The following is a 24946-nucleotide window of genomic DNA, read 5'->3' on the forward strand; positions in this document are numbered from 1 at the left end:
TGGTCACTCTGCTCCCCGCTCTGGGACTCAGCATCTTGGTCACTCTGCTCCCCGCTCTGGGACCTCAGCCCCTGGTCACTCTGCTCCCCGCTCTGGGGCTCGGCCCCTGATCACTCTGCGTCTCAGCCCCTGGTAATTCTGCATCTCAGCCCCTGGTAACTCTTCAGCCCCTGGTCACTCTGCTCCCCGCTCTGGGGCTCGGCCCCTGATCACTCTGCGTCTCAGCCCCTGGTAATTCTGCATCTCAGCCCCTGGTAACTCTGCTGGCCACTCTGGGACTCAGCCCCTGGTCACTCTGCTCCCAGCTCTGGGGCTCAGCCCCTGGTCACTCTGCGTCTCAGCCGCTGGTCAATCTGCTCCGCACTCTGGGATTCAGCCCCTGGTCACTCTGCTCCCCGCTCGGGGACCCGGCCCCTGTTCACTCTGCGTCTCAGCCCCTGGTCACTCTGCTCCCCACTCTGGGACTCAGCCTCTTGTCACCCTGCATCTCAGCCCCTGGTCACTCTGCTCCCCACTCTGCATCTCAGCCCCTGGTCACTCTGCTCCCCGCTCTGGGACTCAGCCCCTGGTCACTCTGCTTCTCGCTCTGCGTCTCAGCCCCTGGTCACTCTGCTCCCCGCTCTGGGACTCAGCCCCTGGTCACTCTGCTCCCCACTTTGCGTCTTAGCTCCTGGTCACTCTGCTCCCCCTCTGGGACTCAGCCCCTGGTCACTCTGCTCCGCACTCTGCGTCTCAGCCCTGGTCGCTCTGCTCCCCGCTCTGGGACTCAGCCCCTGGTCACTCTGCGTCGCAGCTCCTGGTCACTCTGCTCCCCACTCTGGGACTCAGCTCCTGGTCACTCTGCGTCTCAGCGTCTGGTCACTCTGCGTCTTAGCCCCTGCTTAATTTGCTCCACGCTCTGGGACTCAGCATCTTGGTCACTCTGCTCCCCGCTCTGGGACTCAGCCCCTGGTCACTCTGCGTCTCAGCCCCTGGTCACTCTGCTCCCCACTCTGTGTCTCAGCTCCTGGTCACTCTGCGTTCTCAGCCCCTGGTTACTCTGCTCTCCGCTCTGCGTCTCAGCCCCTGGTCACTTTGTTCCCCACTCTGCGTCTCAGCCCCTGGTCACTCTGCTCCCCGCTCTGGGACTCAGCATCTTGGTCACTCTGCTCCCCAGTCTGCGTCTCCGCCTTTGGTCACTCTGCGTCTCAGCCCCTGGTTACTCTGCTCCCCGCTCTCGGACTCAGACCCTGGTCACTCTGCGTCTCAGCCCCTGGTCACTCTGCTCCACACTCTGTATCTCAGCGTCTGGTCACTCTGCGTTCTCAGCGTCTGGTTACACTGCTCTCCGCTCTGGGACTCAGCCCCTGGTCACTCTGCGTCTCAGTGTCTGGTCACTCTGCGTTCTCAGCCCCTGCTTACTTTGCTCCCCGCTCTGGGACTCAGCCCCTGGTCACTCTGCTCCTCGCTCTGCGTCTCAGCCCCTGGTCACTCTGCTCCCCACTCTGGGACCTGGCCCCTGTTCACTCTGCGTCTCAGTCCCTGCTCATTCTGCGTATCAGCCCCTGGTCACTCTGCTCCCCGCTCCGAGACTCAGCCCCTGGTCACTCTGCGTCTCAGCCTCTGGTCACTCTGCTCCCCACTCTGCGTCTTAGCTCCTGGTCACTCTGCTCCCCACTCTGGGACTCAACCCCTGGTCACTCTGCTCCCCCTCTGGGACTCAGCCCCTGGTCACTCTGCATCGCAGCTCCTGGTTACTCTGCTCCCTGCTCTGGGACTCAGCCCCTGGTCACTCTGCGTCTCAGTCCTGGTCACTCTGCTCCCCTCTCTGGGACCCGGCCCCTGTTCACTCTGCGTCTCAGCCCCAGGTCAGTCTGCGTCTCAGCCCCTGGTCACTCTGCTCCTCGCCCTGGGAGTCAGCCCCTGGTCTCTCTGCGTCGCAGCTGCTGGTCACTCTGCTCCCCACTCTGGGACACAGCCCCTGATCACTCTGCTCCCCACTCTGGGGCTCAGCCCCTGCTCTCTCTGCTCCCCACTCTGGGATTTGGCCATGATTTGGCCTGCGTTTGGTCTGCTGTTGCTCTGGGCTCTGGCTGCGTCTCGCTCCGCTCCCCCCTCTGGGGTTCAACCTGGGAGCTCTGCTGCTGTTCTGCTACTTGGCCCATTCACTTTGCTCCCTCCCGGGCCCTGGCCTGACTTGTCTCCTTTCCTCTCACCCCCATTCTCCTGGTAGGGTCGGCTGGTCTAAGAAGCTGTTGGGCGAGGGGAAGAAAAACTGCAGCAAAGAGGAATGAAAAGAAAAGGACCCCAGTGAGCAGAGGAGCTCCAGCCGGAACGTCTTCCTGTGCTGCCATTCTGAAGTTTACCTGCACTTGTTCCATAGCCCACATTCCTGATGAAGTGGCTAATGCCCGATTCACCCATTCTCCTGCTCCTCGGATGCTGCGTGGCCTGCTGTGCTTTTCCAGCTCCACACTTTCGACTCTGCTCTCCAACACCTGCAGTGCTCACTTTATCCCATTTTAAGAGTTTGTCCAGATGCTGCTTAAGTATTGCAAGAATACCTGCCCCCACCACCCTCTCAGGCAGCACATTCCTGATTTTTACCATCCTCTGGGTGAAAAATCCGTTCTCCGATCTCCTCAAAACCACTTACTCCCCATCTTAAATCTGTGCTGTCTGGTCTTAGACACATCTGCCATGGAGAAAAGATTCTCATGATCTACTCTATCTCTGCCTCTCACAATTTTGTATATCTCAGTCAGATCCTGCTCCTAGGAAAACAAACACAACCCATCCAGTCTTTCCTCATACCTGAGATTTTTCATCCCAGGCAACATCGTGGTGAACCTCCTCTGCTTCCTCTCCAGTGCAGTCACATCCTTCCAATACTGTAGCAACCAAAACTGCAAATAGTTTTCCATCTGTGGCCTATACAATGTTTATGAAGACTTCCTTGCTCCTATATTCTACACCACGGCTAATGAAGAGAAGCATCCCACCTGTCTTCACCGCCCTATTTACCTGTGCTGGCACCTTCAGGGATCGATGGACTTGTACACCAATGTCCCTCTGTTCCTCAGTACTCCCAAGGGACCTACCATTCTAACAGTCAGCGGGACATTGAGAAACAAATTTGTAAAGAGATCTCAATTATCTGTAAGAATATAGATTGGTTATGGTAGGGCCTCAAAGTGCTCTCCCACTGACACCTCAGGCACCTGCCCTACCTTATTTCCCAAGAGTAGACCAAATTCTGCACCTTCTCTAGTAAGTACATCCACATATTGAACCAGAAAGTTTTCTTGTATACACTTAACAAATTCCTCTCCATCTAAACCCTTAACACTATGGCAGTCCCAGTCTATGTATAGAAAGTTAAAATCCCCTACCATGACCACTATTATTCTTACAGGTAACGGATCTCCTTAAAAATTTGTTTCTCAATTTCCCGCTGACTATTTGGGGTCTATAATACAATCCTAATAAGAAGATCACCCCTTTCTTATTTCTCAGTTCCACCCAAATTACTTCCCTGGATCTATTTCCGGGAATATCCTCCCAAAGAACAGCTGTAACGCTATCCCTTATCAAAAATGCCACTCCCCCTCCTCTCTTCCCACCCTTTCTATCCTTCCTGTAGCATTTGTATCCTGGAACATTAAGCTGCCAGTCCTGCCCACCCCTGAGCCATGTTTCTGTAATTGCTATGATGTCCCAGTCCCATGTTCCTAACCATGCCCTGGGTTCATCTGTCTTTCCTGTCAGGCCTCTTGCATTGAAATAAAAGCAAGTTTAATTTATCAGTCCTACCTTGTTCTCTGCTTTGTCCCTGCCTGCCCTGACTGTTTGACTCGCTTCTTTTCTCAACTGTACCAGTCTCAGATTGATCTCTTTCCTCACTGTCTCCCTGGGTCACAACTCACCCCCTCCCCACCTTATTAATAGCTCTAGCAAATCTTCCTGCCAATATATTAGTGTCCTTTCAATACAGCTGCAATCCATCCTTCTTGTACAGGTCACTTTTACCCCAGAAAAGATTCCATTGATTCAAAAATGTGAATCCTTCTCCCATACACCAGCTCCTCAGCCATGCATTTATCTGCTCTATCCTCCTATTCCTGCACTCACTAGCTCGCGGAACCAGGAGTAATCCAGATATTACTACTCTCGAGGACCTCCTTTTTAAATTCCTGCCTAACTCTCTGTAATCTCCCTTCAGAATCTCATCCTTTTCCCTCCCTATGTCCTTGGTTTCAATGTGTACAATGACCTCCTGCTGGTCCCTCTCCCCTTTGAGAACATTCTGCACGCTCCCTGAGCCATCCTTGATCCTGGCACCAGGGAGGCAGCACAGCATTCTGAGTTTTTGCTGCGGGCCACAGAAACAGATGTCTGTACCTCAGACTAGAGAGTCCCCTAACATAATCGATCTCTTGGAACCCGAAAAACCCCTCATTACATTAGATGAAGTCGACACATTTCAAACAAACCTCTTGCTTGTTGGTGTCCTCTTGTGACTTTGGAACCTTATTTCTGACCTCACTTCTCTCAACCTCCTGGTCACTGGAACTACAATTTAAGTTCCCACCCCCTGCTGAATTAGTTTAAACCCACCCGGAGAGCATTAGCAAATCTACCCTCCACCCCCCTTACAGAATACTTTTACCCCAAAAGAGCTTTCAATGATCCAAAAATGTAAACCCTTCTCCCCTGCACCACTTTCTCAGCCATGCATTCATCTGCTGTATCCTCCTATGCCTACCCTCACTAGTTCGTAGCCCCAGGAGTAATCCAGATATTACTACCCTCGAGGACCTCTTTTTAAAATTCTTGCCTAACTTTCTAGATTCTCCCTTCACAATCTCATCCTTTTCCCTCCCTATGTCCTTGGTTCCAATGTGTACAATGACCTCCTGCTGGTCCCTCTCCTCTTTGAGAACACTCTGCACCCTCTCTGAGCCATCCTTGATCCTGGCACCAGGGAGGCAGCACACCATTCTGAGTTTTTGCTGTGGGCCACAGAAACAGATGTCTGTATCTCAGACTAGAGAGTCCCCTAACATAATCGATCTCTTGGAACCCGACATACCCCTCATTACATTAGAGCCAGTCTCGATACCAGAAACATGGCTGTTTGTGTTACATTACCCTTAGAGTCCATCACCCTCTACATGTTCCAAAACAGCGTTTTTGTTTGAAATGGGGATAGCCACAGAATACACCTGCACTATCCCTCCTACCTTTCCTGGCGTTAACCCATCTATGTGACTGTATCTGCGACTTTCCTCCCTTCCTATAATTGCCATCCATCACACCCACTCGCTCTTGTACATTCCTCATTGCCTCTAACTGTCGCTCTAACCGATCCATTTGATCTGATAGGATTCAAAGGGTTTAGAGAGAAATGACCAAATGCTGGAAAATGGGGCTAGATTAATTTTGGATATTTCGTCGGCATAGCCAGGTTGGACTGAAGGGTCTGTTTCCGTGCTGTACATCTCTATGACCCTGTGACTCTGTGACTGTAGCCTGAGACCAACCTCCTCATTGTCAACAACATCACCAATTTTTCATGGCATTTGCAAACTTAATAATTATACTTGCTACATTCACATTCAAATTGTTAATGCATATAACAAACAGCAAGGGCCCAGTACTGATCCCTGGGATACACTGCTGGTCACAGGCTTCCACTCACAAAAACAACCCTCCACCATCACCCTTTGCCTCCTCTTTGTAAACTCATTTTGGATCCACTTTCTCAGCGTGACTTGGATCCCATGAGCCAACCTTTCGACCAGCCTTCCAGGTGTAACCATATCAGAGGTCTTGCTGAAATCCATTTAAACAACATCAATTGCATTACCCTTGTCAATATATTTAATCAAACTTTCAAAAAAATTAATCAATTTAGTCACTCCTTCTAACAAATTTGTGCTGACTACCTCTGATCCATTCCAGTCTTTCCATGTGTTGATTAATCCTGTCCCCTGGAATTGTTTCCAATAATTGCCCTCCCACTGGTCTGTAATTACCTGGCCTATCCCCGCTGCCAGTGAGGTCTTAAATATCTCCACCAGAGAGCCAGCAATCCCCTTCCTTGATCCCCATAACAGCATGGGATACATCTCATCAGGCCCTGGGGATTCATGCACTTTTATGTTGCTAAAACATCAAATACCTCCTTCTTATTATTCTTAATATGGTCTGGAACCTCACCATATCAAATGCAATCTCCAGCTACAATGTCTTTCTCCTTTGTGAATATGGATGAGTGTTCATTTAAGACCTCGCTCATGTCCTCTGACTCCATGCACAGGTTGCCCCTTTGATCTTTAATGTGTCCCAGTCTTTCCCTGGTAATCCTTTTTTCTCTGAATGTACATACATTAAAAATATTTAGGGAAACAAAGTAGGCAAGCGCAAGAACAGGGTTAAAATAAGTGACATGAGGGTTTATATTGAAAGCTGTCAGCAGAATGATATATTCTACTCTACTCTAGTCAGCAGGCTAGAGTTGTTTGAGGCATACTTACATTTCAGTAACTATTGAAATGTAATTAAGATAGGATAGTGAGGAAGGTGTTTGGTATGCTTTCTTTTATGAGGGGCATGGATAGGATAAATAGACAAAGTCTTTTTCCCTGGGGTTGGGGAGTCCAGAACTAAAGGGCATAGGCTTAGGGTGAGGGGGGAAAGATATAAAAGAGACCTAAGAGGCAACTTTTTCACGCAGAGGGTGGTACGTGTATGGAATGAGCTGCCAGAGGATGTGGTGAAGGCTGGTAAAATTGCAACATTTAAGAGGCATTTGGATGGGTATATGAATAGGAAGGGTTTGGAGGGATATGGGCCGAGTGCTGGCAGGTGGGACTAGATTGGGTTGGGATATCTGGTCGGCATGGATGGGTTGGACCGAAGGGTCTGTTTCCATGCTGTACATCTCTATGACCCTAAATGTCTGCTTTCTAATTATGTCAATCCTGTCATGCTCGCATTGAGAGGAGGATACAGAAACAAAATAACAGCAGTGTGTCAAACTGTCTAAGGTGCTGGATTCACACTCTGGTCTATTTGAGATGTGGGTTTGAATCCCACCCTACCAAATATTCGAGACCTTATGCCACAGTAATAGGATCCCTACCTCTGGGCCAGAAGAACTGGGTTCAAGTCCCACCTGCCCGAGACAAATGTTGTAACATGTCTAAACAGGTTGATGAAAAATAGTTACAGAGACAAAATAAGCAAGTTAAAATAAGTGTCACAAAGATGTATATTGAAAACCGTAACCAGATGAGTAGGGTGTCGGGGCATCATGGTCTGCTGGCTTAAGGTGCTGCCTTTATTTTATTTGGTGTCTCCTTTCCAACGAAGGAGATGTTTATGCAGAGATGGATATTAAACACTGTCACTGATTCACAGGAAGTATGGGGTGTCAGGAAACACTGTGAGTTCCAGTTTCCAAACACATGCATTGTTTCTGTGGCATTCAGTACTGGCTAGAGTGCCCTGGGTACTTCCTGTATTGCAGAAAATGTTTGTGTGTGTTTTGTTGTTTCAGATGGAGATTTGTACAGCTGTTGTATAAAAGATATATTTTTCTTTGGAATGAAATTATCCAAACAATCAATTCCTTCATTATTTCTTAAAAGTTTCAGCATCAGTGTAGGAAACAGCTTTAAATTAAAGCTGTTTGAGCTGGCCGGCGTTGGCCTTGGCTCATACTTGGCCACACATTTGCCTTATCAGAGAAGAATGTCTCATAGAGAAGGTCTTTGCAGACTCGATAAGGTGTAACTCATGGCTCAGTGCTTTGCTGTCTAGCCTGTTAGAGCAGAAGATTTAGGGTTTTTTAAACATTCATTCATGGAATGTGGGTGCCACTGTCTGGGCCAATACTTATTGTCCCTTTCTGGTTACCCTGGAGAAGGTGGTGGTGAGCTGTCTCCTTGAACCACTGCAGTCCATTTGCTATCGGAAGGCCCACAGTGCTGTTGGGGAGGGAGTACCAGGATTTTGACCCAGCAACATTGATATTAATTAAATTGTTCATTCAATATTAACGACAATATACTTCCACGTTAGGTTGGTGTGTGACTTGGAGGGGAATTAGTGTTCAGATGTTGCTCCCATCATCTGCTGCCCTTGTTCTGCGAGATGATTATGGCCATGAATTTGGAAAGTCTAAGAAACTTTCTAAGAAATGTATCTAAGAAACCATGTATCTTTTGGTGGGCGGCACGGTGGCACAGTGGTTAGCACTGCTGCCTCACAGCGCCAGAGACCCGGTTCAATTCCCGCCTCAGGTGACTGACTGTGTGGAGTTTGCATGTTCTCCCTGTGTCTGCGTGGGTTTCCTCCGGGTGCTCTGGTTTCCTCCCACAGTCCAAAGATGCGCAGGTCAGGTGAATTGGCCATGCTAAATTGCCCATAACGTTAGGTAAGGGGTAAATGTAGGGGTATGGGTGGGTTGCGCTTCGGCGGGTCGGTGTGGACTTATTGGGCCGAAGGGCCTGTTTCCACACTGTAATGTACTCTAGAAACCTTGGTGGATTTCTATAATACATCCTGTAGATGGTACACACTGCCGTTACTGAATGTCTGTGGTGAAGGGACTGAATGTTTATGCTGTAACGCCAAAAAAGCCTTCTCCTGGATGGTGTCAAGCTTCTTGAGTATTGTTGGAGCTGCACACACCCACGCAACTGGGGCATATTCCATCACACTCCTGACTTGTGCTTCGTAGATGGTGAACAGGCTTGAGATTTCAGGAGGTGAGTTACCATTGTAGAATTCTTAGCCTCTACAATGACCTGCTCTTGTATCACTGTATTTATATCATGAGTCCAGTTAGGTTTCTGATCAATGGTAATCCACAGCATGGTGATAGGTTCCAGTCCTACTCCAGTTACTTGACTGTAAAAGCTGATGTTGTTATGTAAGGTTGAGAAAATGCCAGCATGTCAGAAGTGCTATCTTTCGTAAATTTTGCTGAACATTGGATGGTTGTATATGATTAGAATGAAGTCAGCCAGGTGGGTATCACAGAATGAGATCCCTGATTGGTGCTGTTAACCGGGTTCAATCAGGGAGCCCTGGCTGACAGATATCAACAGGAGTCTGAGGAACCAGCTCTGAGCTAGTTGGGTCAGTGTCATATACAATGTACGTGTAAATAAAGGGTGACTTGGTGACAGGATAGCGGTCTTCATTGAGTTATTTTAGTGGCAACGAGAGATAAACATGACCCCGAAGAGGTTCACTCACAATAGTTGTCCTTGAGTTGCATTTCTGGCATCATGCTGTCATTTGGAAAGCTTGACTCATTCGATCCTGCTGTTAAAGACTGACCCCATGACTTTTTCCAGGCAAATGACAATGGGGCAGATGAAATATACAAAGTATACAAAATATGAAACAACTTTTTGGGGTAGCGCAGCAAGTGCCATTTTCCAGCTGACATTGGAGAACATTTTACATGGTAAAAGTGAGGTCTGCAGATGCTGGAAATCAGAGTCTAGGTTAGAGTGGTGCTGGAAAAGCACAGCAGGTCAGGCAGCATCTCAGGAGCAGGAAAATCGACGTTTCAGGCAAAAGCCCTTCATCAGGACTGAAGGCAGAGAGCCTCCAGGGTGGAGAGATAAATGGGAGGGGGTGGGGCTGGGGAGACGGTAGGAGAGCACTTTAGGGAACATCTCCAGGACAGCCACACCAATCAACCCCACCGCACCGTGGCCCAACATTCCAACTCCCCCTCTCACTCTGCTAAGGTCATGCAAGTCCTCGGCCTCCTCCACCACCGCTCCCTCACCACCCGACGCCTGGAGGAAGAACGCCTCATCTTCCACCTCGGAACACTTCAACCCCAGGGCATCAATGTGGACTTCACCAGTTTCCTCATTTCCCCTCCCCCCACCTTACCCCAATTCCAACCTTCCAGCTCAGCACCGTCCTCATGACCTGTCCTACCTGCCAATCTATCAGCTCCACCCTCCCCTCTGACCTATCACCTTCATCCCCACCCCCATTCACCTACTGTACTCTTTGCTGCTGTCTCCCCAGCCCGACCCCTTCCCCATTTATCTCTCCACCCTGGAATCTCCCTGCCTTCAGTCCTGATGAAGGGCTTTTGCCTGAAATGTCGATTTTCCTACTCCTTGGATGCTGCCCAACAGCTTACAAGGTCTATCCCAGGTCACCATTTATCTGGATGACGTGCTATTAACCGGGAAGACCAATAAAGAGCATTTAGAGAACTTGAATATAATGCTTAAATATTTGTCTAAGGCGGGGATGGTGCCTTAGGAGGGGACAATGTGTGTTCCAGGCACCTCACGTGACCTCCTTGAGCAACAGAGTCGCCAAGATTGGTTACACCCATTGGAAGATAAAGTGAGGGCGATCAAAGATGCCCTGCCTCACACATCTTTACTGGAGCTTAGGTCTACCCTTAAGTTGGTGAGTTATTATGGAAAATTAATTTGTAATCTCTCCTCTATCCTGAAAATCTGCTATTGAAAAAGGGTTCACCTTAGAAATGGTCTGTAGCAAAGACATGACCTTTATGGAAGTGAAGAAGCAGCTATCGCCATTGAAGGTGTTGGTGCACTACATTCCCAAGCGAGATGTGGTTCTGATGTGCAATGCCTCTCTGTATGGTATCAGGATAGTGTTGGCTCACTGGTGGGCCATTGGAGAGGACCAGCCGAAAGCATGTGCTTCCTGGAGTTTGGCTGATGCCAAATGAAAATATGCCCAGTTAGAGAAGGAGGGCTTGGCTGTCTTCTTTCATGTGAGAAAGTTCCATTAATATCTTTGTGGGTGTAAATTTGTAATGTTGATGCACCACAAACCCCTGCTAGGGCTATCTAAAGAGGACAGGATGGAGCTGCCCATAGTTTCAGGTCAAATTCAGTGGCGGGCTCTTATTCTGAGCGTGTACAATTACAAGTTGGAACGCTGTCTGGAAGGCCAAGTGGCAAATGTGGATGCCTTGAGCTGCATCTCTCTGGTGGAGACACCACTTTCTACATCAGGAAGACCAAACGTAAACTTAGGGAATGGTTCGCCGAGCCTGCAGAGGCCAGCTGGACCTCCCAGTCACTGCCTATGTTAGTTCCTTTTCCCACTCCCTTTCTGACATGACTATCCTTGGCCTCCTCCATTGCCACAACGAATCAGACCACAAATTGGAGGAACGCCACCTCATCATCTGCCTCGGCAGCCTACAACCCGGATCACTCAACATTGAGTTCTCCAATTTCAAATAACCTTCCTTCTCCATTTCGTGACTCCCTTCCTAGCCCCTCCCCCTCCCTTCCCCTGCTCCCTGCCACCAACCGGATTCATTCCTCCCATTGACCAACCAGGTCATACCCTCTGCCTGTCTTCACCTATCCCCACTTCACCACCCTGCCCCCACCTCTCCCTTTATCTGCAGCTCCCCAACACCCACCCCTAGTCCTGAAGAAGTGTTCCACCTTGTCTGGCTTGTTGTGTTCTTCCAGCCTCCTGCCTGTCTACTTTGGATTCCAGGTGCTGCCACTAGATTAGTCCATTCTGGTTTTAAACTTTCTGGGCACCCTTCCAGTCACCGCTGACAGTATCAGACGGCAGCTACAAAGGGATCCGGTCCTGGCAAACTTGCACAGCAGTTGGTGATGGGGTAAATGAAAGGGCCATCACAACCAGAATTGAAACCTTTCTGGACTTGGCAAGACCAGATCACTGTTGAGGATGGCAAAAGTGAGCAAAGGTCGCTACCAGATACTGGCTAAACTCCACCAGAGTTATCCAGGGGTGTCTAAAATGGCGATGTTGGTGAGAAGGTATATCTGGTGACCAGGATTGGATGCTGATATAGAGTTATAGTGATGTACAGCACGGAAACAGACCCTTTGGTCCAACCCATCCATTAAGCTAAAGGGAGAGGCTGAATAGGCTGCGGTTGTTTTGCCTGGAGTGTCAGAGGCTGAGGGGTGACTTTATAGAGGTTACAAAATTATGAGGGGCATGGATAGGATAAATAGGAAAAGTCTTTTCCCTGGGGTTGGGGAGTCGAGAAGTAGAGGGCAGAGGTTTAGGGTGAGAGGGGAAAGATATAAAAGAAACCTAAGGGGCAACTTTTTCATGCTGAGGGTGGTACATGTATGGAATGAGCTGCCAGAGGAAATGTTGGAGGCTGGTACAATTGTAACATTTAAAAGGCATTTGGATGCATATACGAATAAGAAAGGTTTGGAGGGTTATGGGCCGGGTGCTGGCAGGTAGGACTAGATTGGGTTGGGATACCTAGTTGCGTTGGTGGGGCAGTGCCCAGAATAGCAACAAGGACAAGATTTGCTGTCATTCGTGGGAATGCCAGGTAAAACCTAGACTCAGTTACATCTCAATTATTCCAGTCCTTTCAATGGCGTCTATGCTCATAATCATTGTGGATGCCCATTCCAAGTGTTTGGACTTGCATTGAGTTCATTCGTTAACCATGGGGACAATGGTTGAAAAGCTGTGAACATTTTTTGCAATACATGGCCTCTAGGAGGTGTTGGTCACAGACAACAGGGTGGCACAGAATTCAAGAATTTCCGAAAGTTGAATGGCAATTAGCATTTAAGGACACTTCCACACCACCCATCGTCTAGTCGCCTGGCACAAACTTTGATGAAACAGCCTACAGCCTCACTTGATGCTAAACTGCTCCAGTTCCTGTTTGATCACAGGACCATCACACAACTACAGGGGCAGCTCCAGCTGCTAAGGGGGAGGAGACTCCACAGCAGGTTAAACCCGATCTTCCTGGACCTGAAGAAGGGAAGGTGAAATGACATCAGTATCACTGATGCTACATAAAAGACTCATCTCAGCAAATGTGGCAGTTTACTTCAGGGGATGAAATTTAGTGTCAAAACCAAGGGGATGGCCTGCATGGGTAGGAGGTGTGATAGACATGAGGCCAGGTCCTGGGACACATGAAGTTCAGGTAGGACAGGCTGTCCTGAATAAGCAGGTGAACCAGAAGAAAGCTGCAACCTCGCAAATGGGGCAGGGGCAAAACCTATCCAGCCCCTCAGAGCATGCGGCAAGGCTGTCAGGACCAATGAGTGCTCCCCCTCCACTTAGCGTCAAAGAAAACTCTGAGGACAAGATGGACATGGCAAATGTTGCAGCCTCGATGCCATTACCCCCTGAAGAAGATGAATCTCTTCTGAGACGCTCTGGGTGCAAGAGGTGGGCTACGGTCAGGTACACACCACCAACATCCGAGGCAGAGTCAGAGGAACCGGACCTAGTGTGAAATTTCCCCAGGACAAGCTACAAGAAAAGGAATGGGCCTACATCCCAGGACTTACGGAGGAGGGATATAGTGATTGGAATGAGGTCAGCCAGATGGATATCATAGAATATGAGATCCCTGATTGGTGCTGTTAACATGATCCAATTAGGGAGCCCTGGCTGACAGATATAAACAAGAGTGTCACAGGCTCTGCTCACTCTCGGAGATGGCTCTGAGCTAGCTGGGTCAGGGTCATGTACTATGCAAGTGTAAATAAAGGGTGACTTCGTGACTGAATGCCAGCCATCATGGAGTTGTTTCAGGTTACAGCACAGAAGAAGACATTTGGCCAATTGTGCTTGTACTGGCTCTCCTCATGAGGAATTCTTCTTGTGATATTCCCCACTTTTCCCCGATATCCCTATAATTCTTTTTCTTTTCAGATAATGATCCTTTTTGAAAACCACCCCGATTGAAACTACCCCAACTCTCAGGAAGTGCACTCCAAATCCCACCCACTCAATACTTTCCCAATTACCTTATGTGTTTTCCGTCTTGTTCTCAAACCATCTACCAATGGGAACAGTGTCTCTATTTACTCTGTCCAGCTGTCTTGTGATTTGAATACCTCTATCAAATCTCCTCTTTCTTCTCTCAGGAGAACAGTCATAGCTACGCCTATTGATTTATGTAACTGCCTTGCCCCAATCTTGGAACCACTTTCAGAAGTCTTTTCTGTACCCTCCCTACTACCTTCAAAATTATTACCTAAATTATGGTGTTGAGAACTGGGCCAGTACTCCAGGAGAGATCCTGTCTACGTTAACAGATATGTGTGAAAGATTCCAAACCAGAATTGAGAAAAGAAAAGGGGAATAATCCCCTCTTCTTAGCAATATCTGCCTGAGTCCTAACATCATTACAATAGTAGAACTGGGTCTTTGTCACATGGCTGTTTGTGGGATCCTCTATTATTGAGGCCTCAGAAGAGTTGACTGTTGATCCTCCAGGATTCTGAACAGCATAAATTAGGTTATGAAAAAAAACATCAGAAAAACACACAAAGCATAAGGTTCAGTATGGGTTAAAGTGTAATCGCATTACATAAAAACTCTCAGATCCTATCATAATAAGGACACTGCTTAAAAGTGCCAAAAGCTCTCCCCATATCATGTGTTATTTTTGGCAAATGGCGATTCCCTCTTTCCCATGAGCCATGGTGCTGTCGACATTACAAACATTCCTCATGTTTTATATAGAAGTAAAATAATGTGGACGCTGGAAATCTGAAAGAAACAGAGAATGCTGGAGAAATTCTGCAGGTCTGGCAACATCCGTGGAGAGAGAAATAAAGTTGAGATTTTGAGTCCAGTATGAGTCTTCTACACAACCCCGAAGTAATTCTGAAATGGGATTCTGGACTTGAAACTTTAACTTTTTTTCACTCTTCTCAAGATTTACATCTGTTTACGGACAATTCAGGAGCTGAACCATTCCTCATTTCCTTTTGTAGCACTTAAATCTGTATGTCTTTGTGTTAATTGTACCTATCTCTGAGTCTGTGTCGATCTCTCTCTGTCTCACCTATTTTGCTATCTTTGCTTCTCTCGATATCTTTCTATTTTTGATTCTCTCCCTCACCTGGTCTCACTGTGAAGTGGTAACACTCTGAAGCATCTGACACTCTGAAAGGAGGTGCTTAAATACAAATTGTTTCTTTTGTTTCTAGATTCTAGCATTGTCACACAAGTAATGTACCTGCTCTTTAAATTTCCAATCAGAGAACATTGCTGTGAAGGAATGAAGCAGTTGTTCAGTCTCTGCTGGGGGTTTTGGGGCTGTTCTTCTGGTAACCTGCCAGGGTTATGGGGGAGAGACAAGAAGAATTCAACCATCTTTCAAACTATAAAGCTTCATTCTTCACAACCAGTACCTCCTGACGCTGGATAAGCTACTTGTTGAAGTATGAAAAATAGCAGAGTAGGTAATCAGTAACACTGAAGATAATTCCTTAGTGAAATCTGGTATTTCATGCCCAGAAGCAAATTTAGAAGAGATCTATAATATTTAACCAATTTTCCTGCCGTTTTGAAAATACACCCGTTAAGTCTCATACATCCTTACTGCAACTATGGGTCAGATTTTCACCCTTATGCTGGGTAGCAGGGGTCTGGAAAATTTCCAACTTTGCATCCTGCCTTGAGAAATACTAATCTGGAGATGAGATTTTCATTGTGGAGCTGAAGTCATGCCAGACAACCTCCAAAAGATCTTAAACAGTCACAGGGAGCAGCATGGCCCATCATAACCACAATGTCAAATCATACCATACTCCAAGGTTCCTCAAACACTACTTGGCAAGGCATGGCACTTTCATGCTAATTTGCCCACTATACAATACACAGGAAAAAAAATGTACAGTGATACTTTTAATTGTAAATGAAAATCTTTAAAACAAGAGATACTTCACTAAAGATCCTTAGACAACCCCTTCCAAACTCACCACCACTTCCATCTAGAAGGACAAGGGCATCAGATACATGAGAACACCATCACCTGCAAGTTCCCCTCCAAACCACTCGCCATCATGATTTGGAAATATATCTTCATTCCTTCACTGTTACTGGGTCAAAATCCTGGAATTCCCTTCCTAAGGGCATTGTGGGTCTACTTACAGCACATGGACTACTCTCAAGGGCATCTAAGTAGGGACATTAAATGCTGGCTTATTAGCGACGCTAACATTCCATGAGTGAATAGAAATAGTTTTAAAAATACACGCTCTTTAGCTTAATAAAAGTGTCAAATATCCAGATCCTTTCAAGTGTTACTAGCCGAAACTGCAAGCATTTGTAGCCACTTAACTGTGTATAAATAAACACTGTTTAATATTAAAGCAGAGGACAGTCAGCCATAGCAGTCAATTTGCAGGGACTCAGGTATTTGAGCAATCTATCGAATGTCTGGGCTTTCAGAATCACATCTCCCCATAACATCATTTTCTCTCAACTTCTCCAACCTAACCCAATAGCTAAATTCCTGGAACCATTCTGATAAATTTCCTGCACACTCTCTCAAGGATCTGTCACATTCTTCCTAAAGTCTAGTGACCCAGTTGTAGCCCGGCGAAAACATTATAAACGATTTAATATGGAGATCATGAGACCATAAGAAGCAGAGGTAGGCCATTCAACCTATTGACTGATGAAGGGCTTTTGCCCGAAACGTCGATTTGTGTGCCCCTCAGATGCTGCATGACCTGCTGTGCTTTTCCAGCACCACTCTAACCTTGACTCATTCAACCCATTGAGTCTGTTTCATTATTCAATGAAATCCTGGCTGATCTGATCATCCTCAATTCCACTTTCCCCTCCTTTCCCATAATACTCAATTCCCTTACTGATTAAAAATCTATCTCAGCCTTAAAATACCTAAGAACCTAATGCTTAGCATTCTCCAACAGTTTCATCGATATAATTTATGGATGTAACAAACAATAACAGCCCCAGTATTGATCCTTGTGGTGCATCGCTGGACACTAGCCTCCAGCCTTTTACCACTAGCCTCTGTGTTCTATTGCTAAGCTAGTTTTTGATCCATCTCACCAAATTTCCCTCAATTCCAAATTCTGGAAGCTTCTCAGTGAGTCTCCCAGATAAGGACCTTGTCAAAAGCTTTACTAAAATACGCATAAACGATATCAACTGAACTTCCCTCGTGATCCTCGTGACACACTTGATTACATTTTCAAAAAATTTCTCACAACTTTGTTAGGCATGACCTCCCTCTGACAAAGGCATGTTGACTATCTCTAATTAACCTATGTCTATCCAAGTGGGTACTAATATGCTCCTTCAGAATTTTCTCCAGAAGTTTCCCTCCCACTGATTTGAGACTCACCAGTCTGCAACTTCCTGCTTCATCTCTACCACTCTTTTAAAAGTGGAATCACATTAGCCATTCACTAGTCCTCTGGCACTTCCCCTGTGGCCAGGGAAGAATTAAAAATTTGTGTCAAAGCCTCTGCAATTTCCTGCCTTACCTCCCACAGCAGACTGGGATACAATTCATCTGGCCTAGGGGATTTGTCAGTTTATAAGCCTGACAGAGCCTCCAATATCTCCCCATTTCCTATGTTAAACTGTACAAGTTCCTCACAATCCCTTTTCCTAAATTCTGTATTTACGTTCTAGAATGAAGAGTGAAGAGAAATATTCTTTCAACACCTTTCCAATATCCTTTAGCTTCGCACACAGGTGTCCCTTTGGTCCCTGAGGGTTAATATATTCACAGAGTCATACAGCACGAATACAGGCCTTTCAGCCCAAACTGGTCCATGCTGACCATACTGACCATAATGTCAGTCCCCGTTAACCCCATTTCCCTGCACTTGAACCATATCCTTCTAAACCTTTCCTATCCATGTATTTGTCCTAATCCCTTTTAAATGTTGTTAATGTACCCGCCTCAACCACTTCTGCTGGCAGCTCATTCCAAATGTGTACCACCCTCTGTAAAAATGTTTCCCCTCAGGTTCCCTTTTAGTCTTTGCCCTCTAACCTTAAACTGATGTCCTGCAGTCCTCGATTTCCCAACCCTGGGAAAAACACTGAGTGCATCACCCTATCCATGTCTCTCATGATCTTACACACTTCTATAAAATCCCCCCTCAGTCTCCTACACTCTAAAGAAAAAGAAAAAAAATCCTAGCTTGTCCAACCTCTCCATATAACTCAGACCATTGAGTCCTGGCAACATCCTTTAGATTTCATCTGCACTCTTTCCAGTTTAATAACATCCTTCCAAAACTGAACACAACACTCCCAAGTGTAGCCTCACCAACATCTTGTACAACTGCAACCTAACTTTCCAACTTCTATACTCAATGCCCTGACTGATGAAGGCCAGTGTGCCAAAAGCCCCCTTCACTGCCCTGTCTACCTGTGACTCCACTTTCAGAGGACCGTGCACCTGAACTCCAAGGTCCCTCTGTTCCACTACATTCCTTAAGGCCCAACTATTCATCATGAAACTCCTACCTTGATTTGACTTTCCAAAATGCAAGACTTCACACATATCTATAATAAACTCCATGTACTACTTCAGGCCCACTTCCCCAGCTGATCAAGATCCTGCTGCAATTTCTGATAACCTTCCCTTGTAAAAAACAACCGTAAATGACATCACCCACCTTAAGAAACCTAACACTAACTAGGTGTGTTAGTCGGGGTAAATGGCGGAAATGAGTCTGGGTGGGTTACTCTTTGGAGGGTCAGTGTGGACTTGTTGGGCTGAAGGGCCTGTTTCCACACTGTAGGGAATCTAATCTAAAAACTCTAGCTGTCTTTTAATCTTTTCCCTTTAATGTATTTCTTAGGATTCTCCATAATTCTGTTGTCAAATCGTTTCTCATAGCCCCTTTTTGCTTTTCTAATTGCTTTTGAATGTTCTTTCCTGCACTTCCTGTTCTCCTTATCCAGTCCTGAATTGTCCGAGACATCCAAGATTCTCTGAACTCATTGCTCCTCCACTTCCCTCCAAATGGTACATGTTGGACCTGTACTCAGCCCAGCTCCCTTTCTGAATGCCTCTCATTGCTCCGCTGTAGACTTACTGGCAATGAGCTGTTCCCAGTCTGTTGTGGACTGATCCTGCTTTATTTTAATAAAATCTGCCTTTCCCCACTCCAAAGCTGTCTTTTTCAGGCCATCTTTTTCTTGTGCAGAACAAAGGTATGGTATACATGTTACCAAAGATTCTGCTCCTTATCATCCAACTAAAACAGATTAGTGCGGAGACCCAGATGTATATGGTATCAGGCATTCAGTGGTGCGAAGATCAAGCAAACAGGCCTTAGATGTTTGTCATATAGATCAGCGATCCCTCACTTACTTTCTGAGTCCCAGGTGGACTCCACATCATCTGAGTCTAGATATTCTCTCTCAACTGCCATCATTTCATTTCATTTATTCCCTGTGCTTCCCCAGCATCTTTACCATCTCTCCTGTCCTTCCAAAAGGTCAAACGTTGCTGAGTGTTAAGTTCCAGTTTTGATTATCTTGTAATCATGTTTCCATAAAGGCTGTGAGATCATATTTGTTTCTTTTGATCTGCATCATCATTTCATCTATCTTAAAACATAGAACATAGAACAGTACAGGCCATTCAGCCCTCGATGTTGCGCCAACCTGTGAAACCAATCTGAAGCCCATCTAACCTATACAATTCCATCATCATATGTTTATCCAATGACTATTTGAATGTCCTTAAAATTGGCGAGTCTACTACTGTTCCACACCCCTCCTATTATCTGAGTAAAGAAACTACCTCTGACATCTGTCCTATATCTATCACCCCTCAGTTTAAAACCATGCCCCCTTGTGCTAGCCATCACCATCTGAGGAAAAAGGCTCTCACTGTCCATCCAATCTAACCCTCTAATTATCTTATATTAATTAAGTCACCTCTCAGCCTTCTTCTCTCTAACGAAAATAGCCTCAAGTCCATCAGCCTTTCCTCGTAAGACCTTCCCTCCATACCAGGCAACATCCCAGTAAATCTCCTCTGAACCCTTTCCAAAGCTTCCACATCCTTCCAATAATGCAGTGACCAGAACTGGAAGCAATACTCCAAGTGCAGTCACACCAGAGTTTTGTACAGCTGCAGCATGACCTAATGGTTCCGAAACTCAATCACTCTACTGATAAAAGCTAACACACTGTATGCCTTCTTAACAACCCTATCATCCTGGGTGGCAACTTTCAGAGATCTGTGTACATGGACACTTAGATCTCTCTGCTTATCTACACTACCAAGAATCTTATCATTCACCCAGTACTCTGCATTCCTGTTCCTCCTTCCAAAGTGGATCACCTCACGCTTTTCCGCATTAAATTCCATTTGCTACCTCTCAGCCCAGCTCTGCAGCTTATCTATGCCCCCCTGTAATCTACAGCATCCTTCTGCTCTTCCACAACCCTACCAACCTTAGTGTCATCTGCACATTTACTAACCACAGCTTTAGTTATGCTAGGTCTCTGGTTCCAGCCTGATTCAGGTAGAGTCTGCTGCATTGAAACAGCTCCCTCCTTCCATAGTACTGGTGCCAATGTCCCACGAATTTGAACCCCCTTTTTCCCATACCAATCTTTGAGCTACACATTAATTTCTTTAATCTTGTTGACTCTGTGTTAATTAGCTTGTAGCTCAGGGAGTAATCTGGTGATTATTATTTTTTGAGTTTGGTTTTTCAGTTCAGCTCCTAGCTTACCATATTACCTCAGCAGAGCGTCCTTCCACCTGTATCATTGGTACCCAAGTGGACCACAACATCTGATCTTTCTCATTCCAAATTCCTCTGTAAAACGGATGAGATATTCTGAACTTGGGTAGTAATGGGGCAACACAGCCTTTGGGACACTTGATCCTGGCCATAGAAAACGTAAGGTATCTATTCCGCCAACTGTACTAACCCCAATTACAACTACGTTTCTCTTTCCTCCCCCATCTTGCATGGCTCCCTTTGTCACAGGTGCTATGGTCAGTTTGGACATCCTCCCTACAGCACCTGCTGTCATCCACACAGGAAACAAGAATCTCAAACATCTCAGACAAGCTTAAGGGCTGAGGCTCCTTCAGCACTATCTCCTGGATCCTTCTACCTGCCTCACTGATAGTGAAACCCTCCTGTCCCTGATGACTGCCCAAATTTGAGGGGCGTGACTGCTTCCTGAAACACAGCGTCCAGGTAATTCTGTCCCTTGCTGACGTGTCACAGTGTTCGAAGCTCAGACTCCAGCTCGTCAACTCTGAGCCAAACGTCTTACTCCAGATGTGGTCAGTATGAACCACAATGGGGTCCATCATGCAAATACAATACATTGCCTGGCCCTGCATCTCTATTAATTTACTCCAAACTTTTTTTTTAAGTTTTAGTTTGTAATATGTAAATATTTCTCCTATTGACATTCAATCTTAAGTATCCTATAATAGTCAAATTAGCAGCAATTACTAACCAATAAACATGCAGCTTTCCTGTGATGTCACTCTTCACTTTGTGCTGAGCCCCAAATCCTGAAGAAAAATCTTACAAATGATGATCCAAAAAAAACCTCCCTCTTCTCCTCTGCAATGAATTCCCATGCAGCCTACAGAGTTTCTGAATTATATACTTACTCGGTCTGTGTCTCACCACGCATGTGATCACTCCTCACTGACTGTGCATAACTTACTGGTCATTTAACATACATGAATAGCAAAACAACTTCAAAACAGTAAACAAAATTCCGAAGGTTAAAAGTCCAGACAAGGTGGAATTTCTTTTTCAAAAGTACTTTTGATTTTAGCAATTATTGACATAGTTATCTGAAGGTGATGGTTGTTCTCCCATTTAACATTTGATCACGTGGACCCTCTGATCTTGTTTCAGAACTGTTTTTTAAGCTTTCTTATTTATCTGACTTTCTCTGGAGGGAGGAAGGGAATGTGTGAGAGTTGGATTTTTTCAGTTTGGAGGCATCAGATGTTTCTCACCCGCTGCTGCCTTGGCACTTCGAGATTTTAACACTCTGCAACTCAACCAAACAGAGGGCTGCTGACAGAATTCCCTTAACTCAAAAAAACTCCTAGTTCCATTCAGTCTCATATTCTCCCTGTCAATGCTTCAAAAAGCTACAAAGCACAGCTCAATTAATTTACAGGATTTGATTTTCAAGTTGCAAAACTCTCCTGGTATTTCAGTTGTAGCAATCCAATTTTCATTTCGGTCTATATTCCCAAAGGATATATATATAGTTGCTTACAAATAAAATCAAATAATAGTTGCTCCAAAGATATTGAGCTCCCTGAACCAAAGCTGCTGATTATCAGGTCTGTAGATATTAACAAGAGTCAACGTGATTGCAGTTGTGTAGGTGAAAGTCCTAATGGCACATGAAGGAATTGATCCCACAGGACAGCAGTGGCTTTGGAAAGATGCTGGAACCCTTACCTATGTTATTTTTTTGTTCAAGTAGGTCTATCAACCCAGCAGGGCAAGGGAGTTTTAATCTCTAATTACAAACTAATTTCTTTTTCATTTATGGAAGTTAGGCATCATTGGCTAGAGTAACATTCATTGCCCATCACTAATTATGCAGAAGACCATTAAGAGTCAACTACAGCCAGTAACCTGTCGGTGCTCTGGGAGACTGCCAAGGCCTAAGCAAGGATTTGATTATTTTGTACTCAGCGACTCAGAAGCGGCAGAGGGGAGGCAGCAGTGTATGCTCAAGGTCTGGCTGAAGACAGCCGAGACAGCATACTTTGACAGACCGTCTGTAAACAAATTGCAGCGGATTACTACTCTGAATGCTGCGCTGACCCAGACAATAAGGAGAGAGATCTCCTTTGTGAAACAGAGATTATTCGAGTTTGGTGATAAACCGGGTAGATATCTAGTGTACCAGGTCAGAAAGAAGACTGCCCTCCAATCTATCACATCCATTAGAGAGTGTGCTGGTACTCTCACTTGCGATTCCAAAAAGATTAACACAGCATTCAGGAAATTCTACTCTGGGTTGTACCGGTCGGAGGGCCGTGAGGACAGATTGGCAAAGCTGGAATCATTTTTTAAGACCTTGGACCTCCCAGGTGTAACTTTAGAGCAGGTATCTCTTTTGAATGCCCCTGTGACAATTTAAAAGATATAGGAAATGGTGAGGCAGCTCCAGAGTGGTAAAGTGCCTGGCCCAGACGAATTTCAAATTGAGTTTTATAACGCGTTTATAAACATGGTGGCTGGGCCAATGTTGGATAGGTACAATTATTCGTACAGTCAGGACTGCCTCCCATCCTCTCTGAGAGAAGCAAATATCTCCCTTATTCTCAAGAGAGGGAAAGCCCCAGAGGATTGTACTTTATACAGGCTCATATTATTAAACATGGATTTTAAAATTTTGTTGAAAATGCAGGTATTGAGGTTGGAGAAGATCTTGTCCTTCATTGAAAAGGAGGACCAGAAAGGTTTTATTTGGGGCCACAAGTCTTTTAATAACATTAGAAGAGTAATAAATATAGTCAGGTATGCCAGCAAGGGTCGATTCTGGGCTTGGTAGTCTCCCTGGATGCAGAGAAAGCATTTGACCGGGTGGAGTGGCCATACCTCTATTCCTGATGAAAGGCTTTTGCCCAGAACATCGATTTTCCTGCTCCTTGGATGCTGCCTGACCTGCTGTGCTTTTCCAGCACCACTCTGATCTAGACTTTGGCAATTCTTGATGTCACAAGGAATTAAGGGTTACGGGGAGTATGCGGGTAAGTGGAGTTGAAATGCCCATCAGCCATGATTGAATGGTGGAGTGGACTCGATGGGTCGAATGGCCTTACTTCCACTCCTATGTCTTATGGTCTTATGGTCTTATTCCTCTATGTCCTGGAGTGGTTTGGTCTTGGAGGGGTCTTTACCCAGTGGGTGGCATTGTTATACAGTTACCCTAAAGCAGCTGTTCTCATGAATGGTATAAGGTCTGACAGTTTTAGTATTGGCAGAGGCAGCTGACAAGGGTGCCCCCTTTTCACTGTTACTATTTATATTGGTGATGGTAGAGGCCATCTGGAGAGACTCCAATATAACTGCCCCAGAGGTAGGATAAGGAGGGTGTAAGATCACCCTTTATGCAGATGACATTCTTCTGTTTCTAACTAACTGGACAATATTTGTGCCCCATTTAATTAAAGTGATAAATCTATTTGGTTCATTCTCGGGGTATAAAATCAATTTTATGAAGTCGGAGGCCATGTCTATGGGGGATCTTATTAGAGTACCTGATCGTGGGGGTGGAATCTGATTCCCTTTCAGTGGTCGCAGGGAGGTTTCCTGTATTTAGGCATTTTTATCACCCCGGCCTTTGATCAATTATATAAAGCTAATTTTATGCAGTTGATAAATTCTTGATCTGGCAAGGAATTAAGGGCTCTGAGGAGAGTGCGGGTAAGTGGAGTTGAAATGCCCATCAGCCATGATTGAATGGAGGAGTGGACTCAATGGGTAAAATGACCTTACTTCCACTCCTATGTCTTATGGTCTGAAAAGGCAGGACCTTCCGACATCCTGGTTGGGTAGAATAGTTCTGGTCAAAGTGAACGTTCTTCCTCGTTTATGATATCCCATGCAAATGCTCCCTTTGATGCTGCCCTGCCAGGTGCTATGGAGGCTTAACAGTTGGCTCAGTTCTTTTATCTGGCATCACAGGAGGCCTCTTATTAAGCTTGCCACATTGCAGCTTCCGCAGGGGATGGGGGTGTGGACTTTCCAGATTTTAAGAAATGTCAATTAAGTTCCCTACTATCCGAGGTGGCTGACTGGGCCTGCCAGGACCCATGGTCAGTTTGGCTGGACATTGAGGCCTCCCAGGGGAAATGCCCCCTCATTAATTTGTTGGTTATGGACAAGATGAGGACTGTTCTGGAATATTGCAGAAATCCGATTGTCCTTAACACGGTTAAAGCATGGAGAATGATGCCACAAAGTGGGGGCAATTTACAAAAAACTTCCCCTTTTACTCCCATAGTAGGAATGCCAGGATTCCAGCTGGGATTGATGGATTCTGGTTTTAGGCTCTGGGAGTCTAGAGGAGTTTCCTGTCTGTGAGATTTATTTGTGGGGGAGGTCATGATGTCTTTCGAGTGGTTGAGCCAGAAATATGAACTATC

At 45.9% G+C, this 24946-nt stretch overlaps 1 protein-coding gene and 1 long non-coding RNA gene across 3 annotated transcripts in view; one reads left to right on the forward strand and one right to left on the reverse strand.

Annotated features, from left to right (window-relative positions):
* LOC122563760 (potassium voltage-gated channel subfamily KQT member 4-like) overlaps positions 1-24946 on the forward strand; it is a 631877-nt gene that overhangs the window by 79093 nt on the left and 527838 nt on the right. The gene's annotated exons all lie outside the window — the stretch shown is intronic.
* On the reverse strand, positions 14375-21468 carry LOC122563761. Its single transcript, XR_006315719.1, has 3 exons — positions 21431-21468; positions 15014-15109; positions 14375-14541 (listed from the first exon to the last, which is right to left on the reverse strand). It is a non-coding gene; the product is annotated as an uncharacterized LOC122563761 (long non-coding RNA).

The sequence above is a fragment of the Chiloscyllium plagiosum genome, chromosome 27 (genome assembly GCF_004010195.1).
Source record: "Chiloscyllium plagiosum isolate BGI_BamShark_2017 chromosome 27, ASM401019v2, whole genome shotgun sequence".
Lineage (NCBI taxonomy): Eukaryota > Metazoa > Chordata > Chondrichthyes > Orectolobiformes > Hemiscylliidae > Chiloscyllium > Chiloscyllium plagiosum.